This window comes from Haliotis asinina, chromosome 6 (genome assembly GCF_037392515.1).
Source record: "Haliotis asinina isolate JCU_RB_2024 chromosome 6, JCU_Hal_asi_v2, whole genome shotgun sequence".
NCBI lineage: Eukaryota > Metazoa > Mollusca > Gastropoda > Lepetellida > Haliotidae > Haliotis > Haliotis asinina.
This window is the reverse complement of record NC_090285.1, coordinates 70,611,440-70,626,505: the sequence shown is the minus strand read 5'-3', so window position 1 is coordinate 70,626,505 and position 15,066 is coordinate 70,611,440. Positions and strand designations below refer to the sequence as shown.

General features: G+C 44.1%; 1 protein-coding gene across 2 annotated transcripts in view; it reads right to left on the bottom strand.

Annotated features, from left to right (window-relative positions):
* LOC137287575 (uncharacterized) overlaps nt 1-15,066 on the bottom strand; it is a 54,053-nt gene that overhangs the window by 13,343 nt on the left and 25,644 nt on the right. The window contains exon 1 of one of the 2 annotated variants that reach the window (XM_067819942.1): nt 7,792-7,842. The exons of the other annotated variant lie outside the window; for it this stretch is intronic. The gene's annotated coding sequence lies outside the window, so the exon portion shown is untranslated. Of the gene's footprint in view, nt 1-7,791; nt 7,843-15,066 lie in introns of those variants that run through there. 2 annotated transcript variants of the gene reach the window in all.

Here is a 15,066-nt window from a genome sequence, read left to right as displayed (position 1 = left end):
ATCAGCAAACTTGTCACGGATGTCCAGTCACATAACTGGGGCTTGGCAGTACTTGGCAGTTTGTCCCCATTTGAATCTGTTAAAAAACTAATTAATCTCTGCCGTCGACGTTCCACACTTACATGGCCTTATGCAGGTTCGTTAAAATATAAACACTGGATAGGGAGCGTCACTTGGTATGCTGTTAACTTTAAATGCTAACAAAAATCAACATGTTAACAGAAACTACAATTCTCTAAAGCACAGCTACCCGCCCATTACATGTCGAAGTGGTCTCGCCCCAGTGCGTCCCTTCAGACAGATATAGAGTCTTTATGATGACACTTTTCATAGAGGAACTCGTTTTAAAGATAATTCGATAACCGCCACGTACATTTATACATCATAATATCAGGTCTACAAAACGCAGATCTATCCATAGCCGACGTTATGTACCAATAGTGAGGATCAAGCGAACCCACGAGGGGTCGGGTTTTATCACGTTCTTCCCGGAAACGCGTTCGTCACTGGCAAAACCAGAACCGGTTTCAGCATGGGTTTGCGCCAAAGTCCTTGTCTGTTTTATACATCACACGGAATCAAATCTACATTTCACGCTTGGGTGCACTTTAACGACATTTAGCCACAGCCCGACATTAAATAGTTCTTAGGCAAATAAACCATAAATAGATATTAGAGGGTAAGCTCGTTCCTGTGTGTTTGGGCAAAAAGCTTACATTATACACTGTAGAGCTTTATCGTAATAAACCCTTTATCGACAGGCGTAACCACTATATAGAGGAAAAACCATTGAACATACTCCAATAGGACATTTCATTTGATGTTGGCTTGTTGCAAAGACGTTTTGATAGAGTAAAACCAGTATTTTGTGATTATTTTAGAGTTTCAACAGTATCAAACATCTGCTTCAGTTTGTTGAAAGATCGAGCAAAATGCTTTGTAATGATCCTAGCCGAACACAAAGGTGTACCACGCTACAGGGCATGTAGAAGTGAGGCAGTTACTAACGTCCACTGTTATAGTGGAACAAGCCAGCTGTAGACGTGAGGCAGTTACTAACGTGAGGCAGTTACTAACGTCCACTGTTATAGTTGAACAAGCCAGCTGTAGACGTGAGGCAGTTACTAACGTCCACTGTTATAGTTGAACAAGCCAGCTGTAGACGTGAGGCACTTACTAACGTCCACTGTTATAGTTGAACAAGCCATCTGTAGACGTGAGGCAGTTACTAACGTCCACTGTTATAGTGGAACAAGCCAGCTGTAGACGTGAGGCAGTTACTAACGTCCACTGTTATAGTTGAACAAGCCATCTGTAGACGTGAGGCAGTTACTAACGTCCACTGTTATAGTGGAACAAGCCATCTGTAGACGTGAGGCAGTTACTAACGTCCACTGTTATAGTGGAACAAGCCAGCTGTAGACGTGAGGCAGTTATTAACGTCCACTGTTATAGTGGAACAAGCCAGCTGTAGACGTGAGGCAGTTACTAACGTCCACTGTTATAGTGGAACAAGCCATCTGTAGACGTGAGGCACTTACTAACGTCCACAGTTATAGTGGAACAAGCCAGCTGTAGACGTGAGGCACTTACTAACGTCCACTGTTATAGTTGAACAAGCCATCTGTAGACGTGAGGCAGTTACTAACGTCCACTGTTATAGTTGAACAAGCCATCTGTAGACGTGAGGCAGTTACTAACGTCCACTGTTATAGTGGAACAAGCCAGCTGTAGACGTGAGGCAGTTACTAACGTCCACTGTTATAGTGGAACAAGCCAGCTGTAGACGTGAGGCACTTACTAACGTCCACTGTTATAGTTGAACAAGCCAGCTGTAGACGTGAGGCACTTACTAACGTCCACTGTTATAGTTGAACAAGCCATCTGTAGACGTGAGGCAGTTACTAACGTCCACTGTTATAGTGGAACAAGCCATCTGTAGACGTGAGGCACTTACTAACGTCCACTGTTATAGTGGAACAAGCCATCTGTAGACGTGAGGCAGTTACTAACGTCCACTGTTATAGTTGAACAAGCCAGCTGTAGACGTGAGGCAGTTACTAACGTCCACAGTTATAGTGGAACAAGCCATCTGTAGACGTGAGGCAGTTACTAACGTCCACTGTTATAGTTGAACAAGCCAGCTGTAGACGTGAGGCAGTTACTAACGTCCACTGTTATAGTTGAACAAGCCAGCTGTAGACGTGAGGCACTTACTAACGTCCACTGTTATAGTTGAACAAGCCAGATGTAGACGTGAGGCAGTTACTAACGTCCACTGTTATAGTGGAACAAGCCAGCTGTAGACGTGAGGCAGTTACTAACGTCCACAGTTATAGTTGAACAAGCCATCTGTAGACGTGAGGCAGTTACTAACGTCCACTGTTATAGTGGAACAAGCCATCTGTAGACGTGAGGCAGTTACTAACGTCCACTGTTATAGTTGAACAAGCCAGCTGTAGACGTGCTTTATCACGAGACATTTGAATAAACTTTCATTACGTTTAGGGGAAACATTGTTCTTTAACAAACATGTCAGCACATACATTAATAGCACTAACACTGGATGCACCATGTAGTGTCTTCTTTTCAGAGAATGGAATTGAGACCGATATAGTTTTCAGTTGATGATAATCTGCATTGTTCATGGTTTTTCTCCCTCTGTAAAGTCTCGTAAACCTAGAGGAACATCAAAACATGAAACAACACCAACTAAACCCGTTGCGTTTCATTTCCTTTCGCTTTTCAGCATTTTGCGGAGTTACAATCAGGAAAGTGATTGCGGCCGAGAGGATTAAGCAGTTGCCGTGATTCGGCCTAGTGTTCGGAGATGAACCCCCCAATCTGTACATGAATATTCATTAATCCTTCCCTTAGCACAGCTTGACCTCCACTGCTCACAGCGTTCTATCGCCACGTGACCCCCATAACTGACACCCTGCTACAGGAACCCTGCTGGCAACCATCGGGGTCCAGCATAGCGGAATGTGAAGGTCATTTGCAATGGACCGAAAGGTGTTGGTGTGGTGTGTTTAAACAAACAAAAACACACACGCGCGCACATTCATAAAGACATCAGCTATTTGGGCCATATACAACCTCTTGTGCACGGAGGGGTGGTGGGGTAGCCTAGTGGTTAAAGCATTCGCTTGACACGCCGAAGACCCGGGTTCGATTCCCCACATGGGCACAATGTGTTAGGCCCATTTTCTGGTGAACCTCGCCGCGATATCGCTGGAATATTGCTAAAAGCGGCATAAAACCAAACTTACACACTCACTCTTGTGCACGGACAGCCTGGTGTCATTCGTCAAGTATAAATAAACCTCGTCTACTCACAGTCTATTATCACGAGTTTTTGCATATGGCGCCGTCACGTTATGGTCTACGCAGAATCTCTACTGTGTGGTGTCAGACTGACTCCCCGTGAATATCCGGGTTAGAACTGATCCTTGATAACCCTTGTTTGTTGTAAAAGACCTGAGCCTCTGACTTATGTTCTGCCTAGATGTATGTATTGACACCACCCACTGCACTGACTACGGCAGGGAGTCTGCCAAGATGACGTTATACAGGTAACATTCACCTGACAACACATTATATGTATGTAATTGTAATGGGACTGTAACGGCAGTGACTAACGCCACTACATTATACAGGTAGCATTCACCTGACAACACAGTATGTGATTGTTATGGGAATGTAACGTGATCACAGCATGGACAGTCATCGTTATATCGCGTACACAACACATCCGTCGCGCTCTTCTTTGCCGCTAAAGAATGTACCTACAACACGACGCCAGTGGCAGCTAAAGGCATATTGATGTGCGGTGTATTGCGTGGTGCGGGACTGGCACCCCTTGGATACATGCACGGCCACAAGATGCTTACAGAACATGTCACAGATTAATAACGTTTAGAAAACATAGACCATATATATCTGATCCTAAACAACACGTATTACATATTCAAGGTATAGTAATGACGTAATAGAACATATATTCAAAAGTCAGTTAATACCTGATTGAAATCCTTTGAATATAGAATAGACCCATCTGTATCTTGAAGATTACACACGGCATCAAGTGCATTCAACACGTGTAATCAATTAAACATTTGGCTCGCGTGGCTGGCTGGCTGACTGGCTAAGGGATGATGCTGCAGACACGCTGTGTTCCAGCACAGAGAAGCAGGACAGCGACCTACACGGCACCTGCTACATCGTCGTGGGATGTGGCAGCATTACACAGTTGTATGGAATATTGACTAAATCAATAGTGCCATATGAAATTTGAAACAGCCTTTGCTGTAACCCTTTATGTGCCGATATCGCTAACCTGCGAGGTTCATTCGCCTAAACTTCCGTTCACCTGATAATCATAATAACTGTTAACATATGATTAATTATTAATCCAAACACTCACACAGTAGGACCACTAGAGGTGTATGAAATTACTATAACTGAAGTCATCAAAAGGGTTGACATGAATTCCATGTAAGGGTCACCTTCAGTAGCCATGGGTCCAGGTGTCTGACAAGTGAGCACCCTGGTCCACACTGGACCTGTATCGACTGATCTCGGACATATGTACTATCTAGCTCTGCTGTAATGTTCTGGGGTATTCAGTTGTGTGGGAAGTAAAATAATCAATGACTCTCAAGTTCGATCAAGGAAGATGTTGCTTTCACTATATCTGTTGTAGACGCATAAGATTTCTCTCACCTGTACGTCAATATCCACACCCAGCCTACACGCCAGTGTTTAGATAAAACATCGTGCTTGGGAGAAATGAGAAACTTCGTTCAGACATCTTTACAAACGGTTTGCAGTTTTCAAATAAAGTATGTCACATTAGTCTGCCTTGTTAGTAGTACACGACTGTACCTCTAGGACAGACAGGGTGTGAAGACACCCGTCCATAGACTGCCTTGTTAGTAGTACACGACTGTACCTCTAGGACAGACAGGGTGTGAAGACACCCGTCCATAGACTGCCTTGTTAGTAGTACTCGACTGTACCTCTAGGACAGACAGGGTGTGAAGACACCCGTCCATAGACTGCCTTGTTAGTAGTACACGACTGTACCTCTAGGACAGACAGGGTGTGAAAACACCCGTCCATAGACTGCCTTGTTAGTAGTACTCGACTGTACCTCTAGGACAGACAGGGTGTGAAGACACCCGTCCATAGACTGCCTTGTTAGTAGTACACGACTGTACCTCTAGGACAGACAGGGTGTGAAGACACCCGTCCATAGACTGCCTTGTTAGTAGTACTCGACTGTACCTCTAGGACAGACAGGGTGTGAAGACACCCGTCCATAGACTGCCTTGTTAGTAGTACTCGACTGTACCTCTAGGACAGACAGGGTGTGAAGACACCCGTCCATAGACTGCCTTGTTAGTAGTACATGACTGTTTCTCTAGGACAGATATGGCGTGAAGACACCCGTCCACAGACTGCCTTGTTAGTAGTACTTGACTACATCTAGGGCAGACAGATTGTGATGAACCTGGTCTATAGACTGCCTTGTTAGTAGTACTTGACTGTACGTCTAGGACAGACAGGGTGTGATGACCCTCGCTTATAGGCTGCCTTGTTAGCAGTACTTGACTGTACGTCCAGGACAGACAGGGTGTGATGACCCTCGCCTAAAGGCTGCCTTGTTAGTAGTTTTGATTGTATTTCGATAAACGTTGGGTTTATTTAGTCAAATTCGAAAATAAAAGTGATGGTACCATTGTCTCTTCTTATGTCCCTAGGCCGAGCCCGGTCTACACTTCAAGCTATGTCATAGAACTATAGTCGGGAGTCTGAACTCTCATTCAATAACACACAGTAGCAGATACCACCTAGGTGACACTGACTTGATACCTCAACGTGTTAACAATCATGTCAGCAGTAAAACATTTCACGACTTGTGAATAATTTGGGAATGTTGTTCTAATCTGCATTAATATCCGGTAGATACAGTCACGTGCAAATGCTACATGGCCTGGAGAAAACGGGGGACGGCTGTAGCACCTATATGTGTCCATATGACTCACAGGACATAGGTACATTCAAAAACATCCCTACAGTCTGAGAACAACTCCATGGAATGAATACAGCCGATTTCAGCTGGGGTAAAGCGTGCCGTGGTCAGCACTATATTCAATTATACACCTTGACATGTAGGTTCTCCCAGGTAGAGCGAATTCACTTCACTTCATTCTCTCAAAAGCACTGGTCACACTTCGTGGTTACATTATACGTGACAACGTCACAATGAGCTCCGAGGCAGTTAGCAGAGCTGGCGGTGCAGTTTAATGTCAGTGTAATGCCTTATATAGCCGACATGTCATGGCCGGCGTGTAAAAGTACACATCAGACACTGACTACCGTCATACGACTGTCCAATAGTTGGCGAGATGGACACTGAATGTGTGTCCAGTGTGTACTACAGACAATAGAAAGGTATAGAAAGGTAACAATCGATGACACGGGTGTTTTTCGGGACACGATACATAGGTAGAATATGTGCTTGTACCTGTACCTGTATATCTAAGGGAATATAGACAGAAATGCTTGGACCATCTCAAGCAGGAACTGAAGATCTGTTATAACCTTGCAGAAATTCTGCAAAGGTTTTCATGAAATATCTTAAACACAATTCAGTTTAAACAACCTTTTTCTGAGAACGCTTTTACACGTAAAATATTAATAATAATAGCATGTTTCGGGGATCACAGTCTTTTTGAGGATGACAGGTCAATAGAGAATCTCGACATCAAAGAAATACATTTGTATCACTAATGTTCAAGTTGCGCGGATTTAAGGTACTGATGTATGGTGGTAGGTGATTTCAGGCACTGGTGTATAGCGTTAGGTGATTCCAGGTTTCACTTTTCCAATATTGATCATCACATTAACATAAGCAGTCAACAAGCAAACACTGACATCTAGTCAAGATTGTGGCGATAAAGATCTAAAAAGCGGAATGTAATCTGTTAAATAATGCTAAATAGTATCTGTTTTCACAAGAATGAATGTTTTCGTGAAATTCAAACGTTATTTCGTTGAAGTCACGTGACCTCTCAAACATATGTTTGCATCACGATTTCACAATAAATGGCCAGTCATATGGAATTCATAGCGAAACCTATTCGTGTTGTTCAGTGAACCAGCTGATGGCGATGGTTGTGTACCATGTGGTATGCACCATGCGCGGCTTCCAACAACGCCGGCTGCAGCTACGAGATGTATAGTATGTGTCATGTGTACAGCCTTCCAATTACTGGCATATTTATCCATGCGGCAGATAAACGTGGCACACCTACCTCCGAACACAACTAGTATCGTCACACATCCAGGTAAAATCAAGTGACAGCTGATCCGATGACCACTAACTTCCTTGTCCCAAACTAAAACGATTCCAGGGCAAGGAAACAACTCAACTCCGGGGCAATGAAACAGTCCCACTCCAATGGCAAGTAAAACTGAACTCCAGGGCAAGGAAACAGTCCGACTCCAAGGGCAAGGAAACAACTCGTCTACAGGGCAGGGATTCAAACAACGACACAACGCGACATTCATACTATGCACATCCACAGGTTCACAAATTGTACTGATCTAGATCCGTGACAAGACGACTTTCACCTGTCGTCGCTTATGTAGTCTCTGGTCAACATCGTATACAGAAACAGCTCAGATGGGTCGGATCTACTTCTGACCCGACACGCTGGCTTATTACAATCCCTGTCACATGACAATCACTAAACGTATGGTGGTGTAAGTAAACAAACCTACCTACAGTCACACTTTCAGGCCAGACTATAGTCCACAGCCGGTGTATACCACCACACCTGGGCTTCTGCTACTCTCAGGTAATTCACGCAGGACAAAGCGCGCCTTCGTTGCCGGCACGTGTCAGTGGGGATGCTCTGTGAACGCCGTCTACTGGGGATCGCGAGTCACTCATTCATATCGTGTTTTTGGACACCGCCATTTATAGACATATTGACTACTGTACCCGGCACTCCAACGTCATTCATAAACTAGGCCGCCTCGTTATAATGCAGTTTCCGCGGATGGGACGTTAGAGGAATGTATAGAAATATCAGTGACAGTAAGCTATACAGGGTAATAACGAGGTTCCTGCGTGTTGGTACAAACTGAAAGCGTTGTGCTGATTAAATCATGGATTGGATGAATAATACGATAAGGATCAGAATAGGTTTACCTGAGGTTAGAGATCAAAGGATTAATCCATTAAGGTAATCCTACAGGCTCTAGACACGCTAATCCCATATATCATACAGTCAGTACATGCAAAAAACTAATCAGTAAGATAATGTAGATAACATTTACCTTGCTCTTTTGGTAGGAAGGACAAAGTTAGGAGAGTGAGGTGTGCTGATCGATAGTATTTTCCTGGGTGGCTTCTGGGACGAGTGACGGTGTACCTGGTCTCTATGTAACCGGTATTGTGGAAGAGTTGCGGGTGCGGTCCTTACGTCAAGATATTTATACGGGTAACACAGAATGACACAAATCAATGCAGTGACCGTGAAAGCCTGGACCTAACCAGCATGATTCATGTAACAAACTTCTTAGAATATTTTGTGAAATACATTTCGTTTATAGAATAGAACAGGGCGTCCTGATTCGGATAACACAAGTGCAGAACCAGAGAGTTCTAGAAGTTGTCGTGACTGCTGTAGGAGACATATGTCGTGACTGATATATGAAAGAATTCACTGATTGTGTTTCGTTCTACAGATTCTTTCTCTCACTACTGATACTCCAACACAGATCACTTCCCCAGCCTCATACGTCCTCGCCAACTTTGCTGAAGATCAGATAGTTACAATGTGCGACTGGTTGATGTCGTTCCCGGATCTGTACTGTCACTCATACGATCAGCCATTGGTGGGTCTACAATGTATTCCCTGGCGCCCTCATATAACTTGATATATTCCCGCTGCGGCCTAAAATAACTTGCTTTCTCTTCAATATTTGTTGTTTTTGATTAGCATCATCCCGACCTTGATGACCTACACGCCATCGGTTCACTGACTAATTATTCAGTGAATCTGTTATTGTCCTACAGTTTGTGAGGGTGAATAAACAGCTTTTCTGTCGGTTCCTCATACCTGTAGCCTAAAACATTGTTCGTTATTCATTTATTCAGTCGCCAGATCAGTCAGTGTTTTGTGGTGTTTTCGCCACGGATCGATCTTATTGCAGCCTTTGAGAAACAGAACGGTAATCAAGTTAGTGATATCACGCTTGTCCCTGGTTGTGGTTTAATCAGTGCTTTACATAGCAGCTTATGCACATAGACGTCTACTGACAGTCTCGTTTGGTCCCCTTGGAATCTCGTTGAACACGAGACTAAAGAGGGTAATGTAATTCAGTGCACAGGATTCAGTGCACAGTCGAGGCAACTATCGTGGTGGCTGACGACTGTTGATCCACCACCTTGTCGACAGGGCCGAGACTGGGTGATAATATATATTCTCACCCAGTCTCGGCCTTGTATTCCCTGCATCACCATGATAGTTGCCTCGACTGCATGCGAATATTCAATCCTGTGCACTGAATAACATTACATAATGATTATATATATGTGGAAAACACGACACGGATCTTCTACATTTTTCAATATTGTATCTTCAGGGAGAAGTGATTACAGTTAAACAGATTGCTTCGGAAACTACTTGTTATGTATATACTACTGTACGCTCGGTACTGGCATCACTTTCTTTATGTATATATCATGTAATGTAATTCTGGTGTGCCTATGGGTCTGTATAAAGTGGAAGCAACCATTAACAAAGGCGGAAAGCGCAGAATTTGTCCTGAAATCTCATATGATTTAGTAGAATGGTTGTCCTTGATGTAGAAAGGTTTTATGTACTTTTTTTTAGAACATTTGCTAATTCGCAACACAATACAATTTTTTCGAAACCAAGTTCTCAGGAGCGTTTTTGTAAATGTCTCATCAATTATCTATTATGAGAAAGTTATCCACAGCGTGATTCAGGACTATATTGATAGCTTTCCCTCACGCACAACCCATGTGAAACACACCTTTTAGTAGGTAGACACAGGCTTCACATGAATATATTTCGGCAAAATGAGGCAATGTTCTAGGCAATTAACCTTCTAAGTGTGCATGCCGTTGGGTTAAATTTATATACATGCCAGTATAATCGCAGAGAGAGAGAGAGAGAGAGAGAGAGAGAGAGAGAGAGAGAGAGAGAGAGAGAGAGAGAGAGAGAGAGAGAGAGAGAGAGAGAGAGAGAGAGAGAGAGAGAGAGAGAGAGAGAGAGAGAGAGAGAGTTGTTACTTTGCTTCAGTTCCAGTGGTTTGAAACATCTTGTACATACACTTGTTCAGAGTGTTTAACTCGAGCTTATATAAGAAAAAGAAGACAAAAGCAGTGGATATTGCATAACATTTTCCTCTCTGAAAAAGGAACAGCAAGAGAAGATTAATACAGCTAGAGAAGATTAATGCAAAAAGAGGAGAAGAGTGGTGTGACAAGAGACGAAGATTAGAGTTCCAAGAGACGAAGATTAGTGCAGGAAAAGGAGAAGAATGGTGTGACAAGAGACGAAGATTAGAGTTGCAAGAGACGAAGATTAGTGCAGGAAGAGAAGATTCATGTAGCAAGGTAAGGTTAGTGCAGCAACAGGTGACGATTAGTGTTGCAAGGGGAGAAGATTAGTGACGTAGGAGGCGAGGATTAGTGTAGCAACAAGTGAATATTAGTGCAATAAGTGGAGAGAGTAAGTGAAACAAGAGGTGAAGATTAGTGTAACAAAGGAGAAGATTCGCAGGAGGTTTACCTAGCTCATGAAACTGCTTACAGTAAATAGTTGTAAGTCCTAGTGACAAGCTGGTGTCTCGATAACCATTTTCAGTATTAAATAATTTGCCAACGGTCAGAGTTTGGGGGCATTTATAATGATCCTTCTGAAGCCAAGATAACACAGTGAAGTTGAGTTGATGTAATCTACCGTAAACATCACCTACGTGCTGAATATTTTGTCGTTAAAGTCGATAGTGTCCATTTTTTCATATCGGTGTCAGAAAACTGTAGTTATTACTTTGAATATTTACATTAAAACATAAACATTCAAATCTATCTACATTTCCATGGGCCACGTAGTATTAACATTCTACTATTCCAAGACTTCGGGGCGACCAGTCATTTTTTTTCAAGGTCTTTAAGAAACGTACAACTTCTGTTTTTATTGATTATATTTGACACCCAAGGCACCTGAGTTCTCACAGCCACTGTACGAAGAGATCTCCCAAAACCCACACCACCATAAAACAAACAAACAATACAAAAATACCAGACCAAACTGCAAAACAAAGAAAATATAATTCCGTGCATATGTCTGCAACTATCCTTATAATAACATTGAGGCTAAGTACTGCGAATTTAAATATTTTTCATCACAAGAGCGTTTAAACGATTGTGGATTTACATGAACATTTGTTTTTAATTTTACGGATTGATTTAAGTCTGTTTTCTGATTCCTTTTACAACGCGATATACGTGACTAGAGGCAGTATGTGACGACGTGAAACCGTGACTTAACAACCCCTTTCATTCCACTCTGCTGGCCTCCTGACAACACTAGCGTTATTTACTTACAATGGCATACGCTTGAGAACATCATTCCATAGATTGCCCCCAAAACAGTTCCAGATAGTTCTTGTGGGGCACAGAGACTTGTTACAAAAACATTATGCACAGTGAAACACGAGTTTGCAAAGTGATATGGTGTTGAATCACAGTTTGATAAGTGGAGGAGTTAAGCCCTCTTCAACACGTTCGACTTCAAGTCATACTGATCAACGAAGAAAGGACAGTTCATGTCAGATTTTCTTCAACCAGTTCAGCTACACACATCATGTCATCAAACTGCTTCTTTATGTTTATACACCTAGAAGGATGTATCTAGGCAGAAACAACCAAACAGGTTGACATTACTATCGCAGGATGTTATCTATGTATCATTTAAATCTCTTATCCGATTGCTCTGCAACCCGAGCATTGACCACCAGTACGTCGGTAACTTCAGCTACCTACTGAACAGAAACAGATGGAATAAAGTACCACCATCCCTTCAATATGCTAACGTAGCGTTTCGTAATTAATGTAGCGTCTCGTAACAAATGTATTGTATTTAACGCCTTTACACATCACTTCATCAGTGATATAACAGTAATATAGCATGCTATCTGTATCACATTCCAAGATACCATGCACCCTGGTCATCGCGGCTTACCTGCCCTGTCACACGTGTAATTACCTGCCAGATTAAGGAGGGGTGTTCAGGAAATCCAGATCTATTCCGCCTCCATTCAGAACTGTCCTGTAGAACGCGGTCTCAGGTGAGACAATCCGACCACATACTGACCATTACCTGCTGTTACTCACACACAGACACGCGGAAACAATTAGCTGTGAACTCGTGTTTCTCTTTGATGCACGTCGCCGACCAGGTGTCACGTCTTACAGTCAGGTAAGGTCAGATAAGGACACAGGTTGATAAGTGAGGGAATTCTGCTGTGTCAGTGGTAGGAGGGGGTATGAGTATCGAATCACCTGGATTTAACTACAAATGAAAGTATTTCCAGCGGACTCAGGGTGTTCAGGTAGATTAAAGGTCGCCTTGTATTTGCCTACATGTATGTAGAGAGACGCGAGTCATACCCACACCATGACTCATGTACACAGAAACCTACAGTCATTCATCTCACTGTTGCGTATATGGTAATGTATATCTAATTATATCCTACACCTGAGGGTTCTATGTATATTACCTCGAAGCTCCTGTTACTGTGTACAAACCGAATAGCTCACTGCCGTAACATACAACCCCGACCCACTCACTGCCGTAACATACAACCCCGACCCACTCACTGCCGTAACATACAACCCCCACCCACTCACTGCCGTAACATACAACCCCGAACAACCAACTGCCTTAACATGCAACGCCGAACAGCCAACTGTCGTAACATACAACTCCCGAACCGCTCACTGCCGTAACACGCAACAACGAACCTCCACAAACTGAGAGTACACTTCAGAATAGAAATTCGCACTGCCCCACCCCGTACAGAGTACCAAGAGAATCAGCATACCCTGTTCCCTACCACAAACACCTCAGTACAGAAATTCACACTGTCCCACCCCGTACAGAGTACAAGGAGAATCAGCCCCATTCCTACCACACATGCTTCAGTATAGAAATTTGCATTGCCCCACCTCGTACAGAGTACAAGGAGAATCAGCATACCCGTGCCCCATTCCTACCACACATGCTCCAGTATAGAAATTCGCACTGCATCACCTCGTACAGAGTACAAGGAGAATCAGCATACCCTTGCCCCATTCCTACCGCACATGCTTCAGTATAGAAATTCGCACTGCATCACCTCGTACAGAGTACAAGGAGAATCAGCATACCCGTGCCCCGTTCCTACCACACATGCTCCAGTATAGAAATTTGCATTGCCCCACCTCGTACAGAGTACAAGGAGAATCAGCATACCCGTGCCCCATTCCTACCGCACATGCTCCAGTATAGAAATTTGCATTGCCCCACCTCGTACAGAGTACAAGGAGAATCAGCATACCCGTGCCCCGTTCCTACCGCACATGCTCCAGTATAGAAATTTGCATTGCCCCACCTCGTACAGAGTACAAGGAGAATCAGCATACCCGTGCCCCATTCCTACCGCACATGCTCCAGTATAGAAATTTGCATTGCCCCACCTCGTACAGAGTACAAGGAGAATCAGCATACCCGTGCCCCATTCCTACCGCACATGCTCCAGTATAGAAATTTGCATTGCCCCACCTCGTACAGAGTACAAGGAGAATCAGCATACCCTTGCCCCGTTCCTACCGCACATGCTCCAGTATAGAAATTCGCATTACCTCACCCTGTAGTTCAACAACGAGCGCACCTGGCGAGTGACTGTGGGGTACCTGTGGACAACTCACTCCACTGCTGTACGTTGATACAGCACACACACTAGTGTAATATATCAGAGATAAAGGCTGGATTTCTGAGGCCATGTTTATTGTTCTCTGGTGTCCCGTATCCCCTACAGTGATAGACACTGATACCGTGGCGTGTGTCCACCTGACGAACACACGTCACCACATCAGCTGCAGCATGGCGGGTAATAAACTACCTGGCCTTGACCGGACAGATACAGACTACTTAGTTTATCGGTGCCAGGAATCACCAGTCTTCCACAGCCAGAGGAAATAATTCTTTGAATGTAACAGCGGGACCAAATGGCTTCTACGTGGTTCATAGCAGTCAAGCACTCCAAGAACAAGGGTTTCACATGTAGCACTTACAAGACAATAGGGACGAGTGCTTGTAATTAACAGATGTTGCAGAGTTGACGGAAGACAGTGTCTGCCGTAACATGCAACGCCGAACAGCCAACTGCCGTAACACGCAACAACGAACCTCCACAAACTGAGAGTACACTTCAGTATAGAAATTCGCACTGTCCCACCCTGTACAGAGTACCAAGGGAATCAGCATACCCGTGCCCCGTTCCTACCACACATGCTTCAGTATAGACATTCGCACTGCACCACCCCGTACAGAGTACAAGGAGAATCATCCTCCCTCCAACACACCCAGACAGTGCCACCCTCCCTCCAACACACCCAGACAGTGCCACCCTCCCTCTAACACACGCAGACAGTGTCATCCTCCCTCTAACACACCCAGACAGTGCCACCTTCACCCTTGCACACCCAGATAGTGCCACCCTCTCTCTAACACATCCTGACAGTATCACCCTCCCTCTAACACACCCAGACAATGCCATCCTCCCTCCAACACACCCAGATAGTGCCACCCTCCCTCCAACGCTCACAGACAGCGCCACCCTTCCTCACGCACACCCAGACAGTGCCATCCTCCCTCCACAGACAATCCTAAGGTCGTCAGTCGTACGGACAGTCAGTAATCACACATGATGTGTACGTGCGGTGTAACAACGACTTCTACGATATAACCTCTT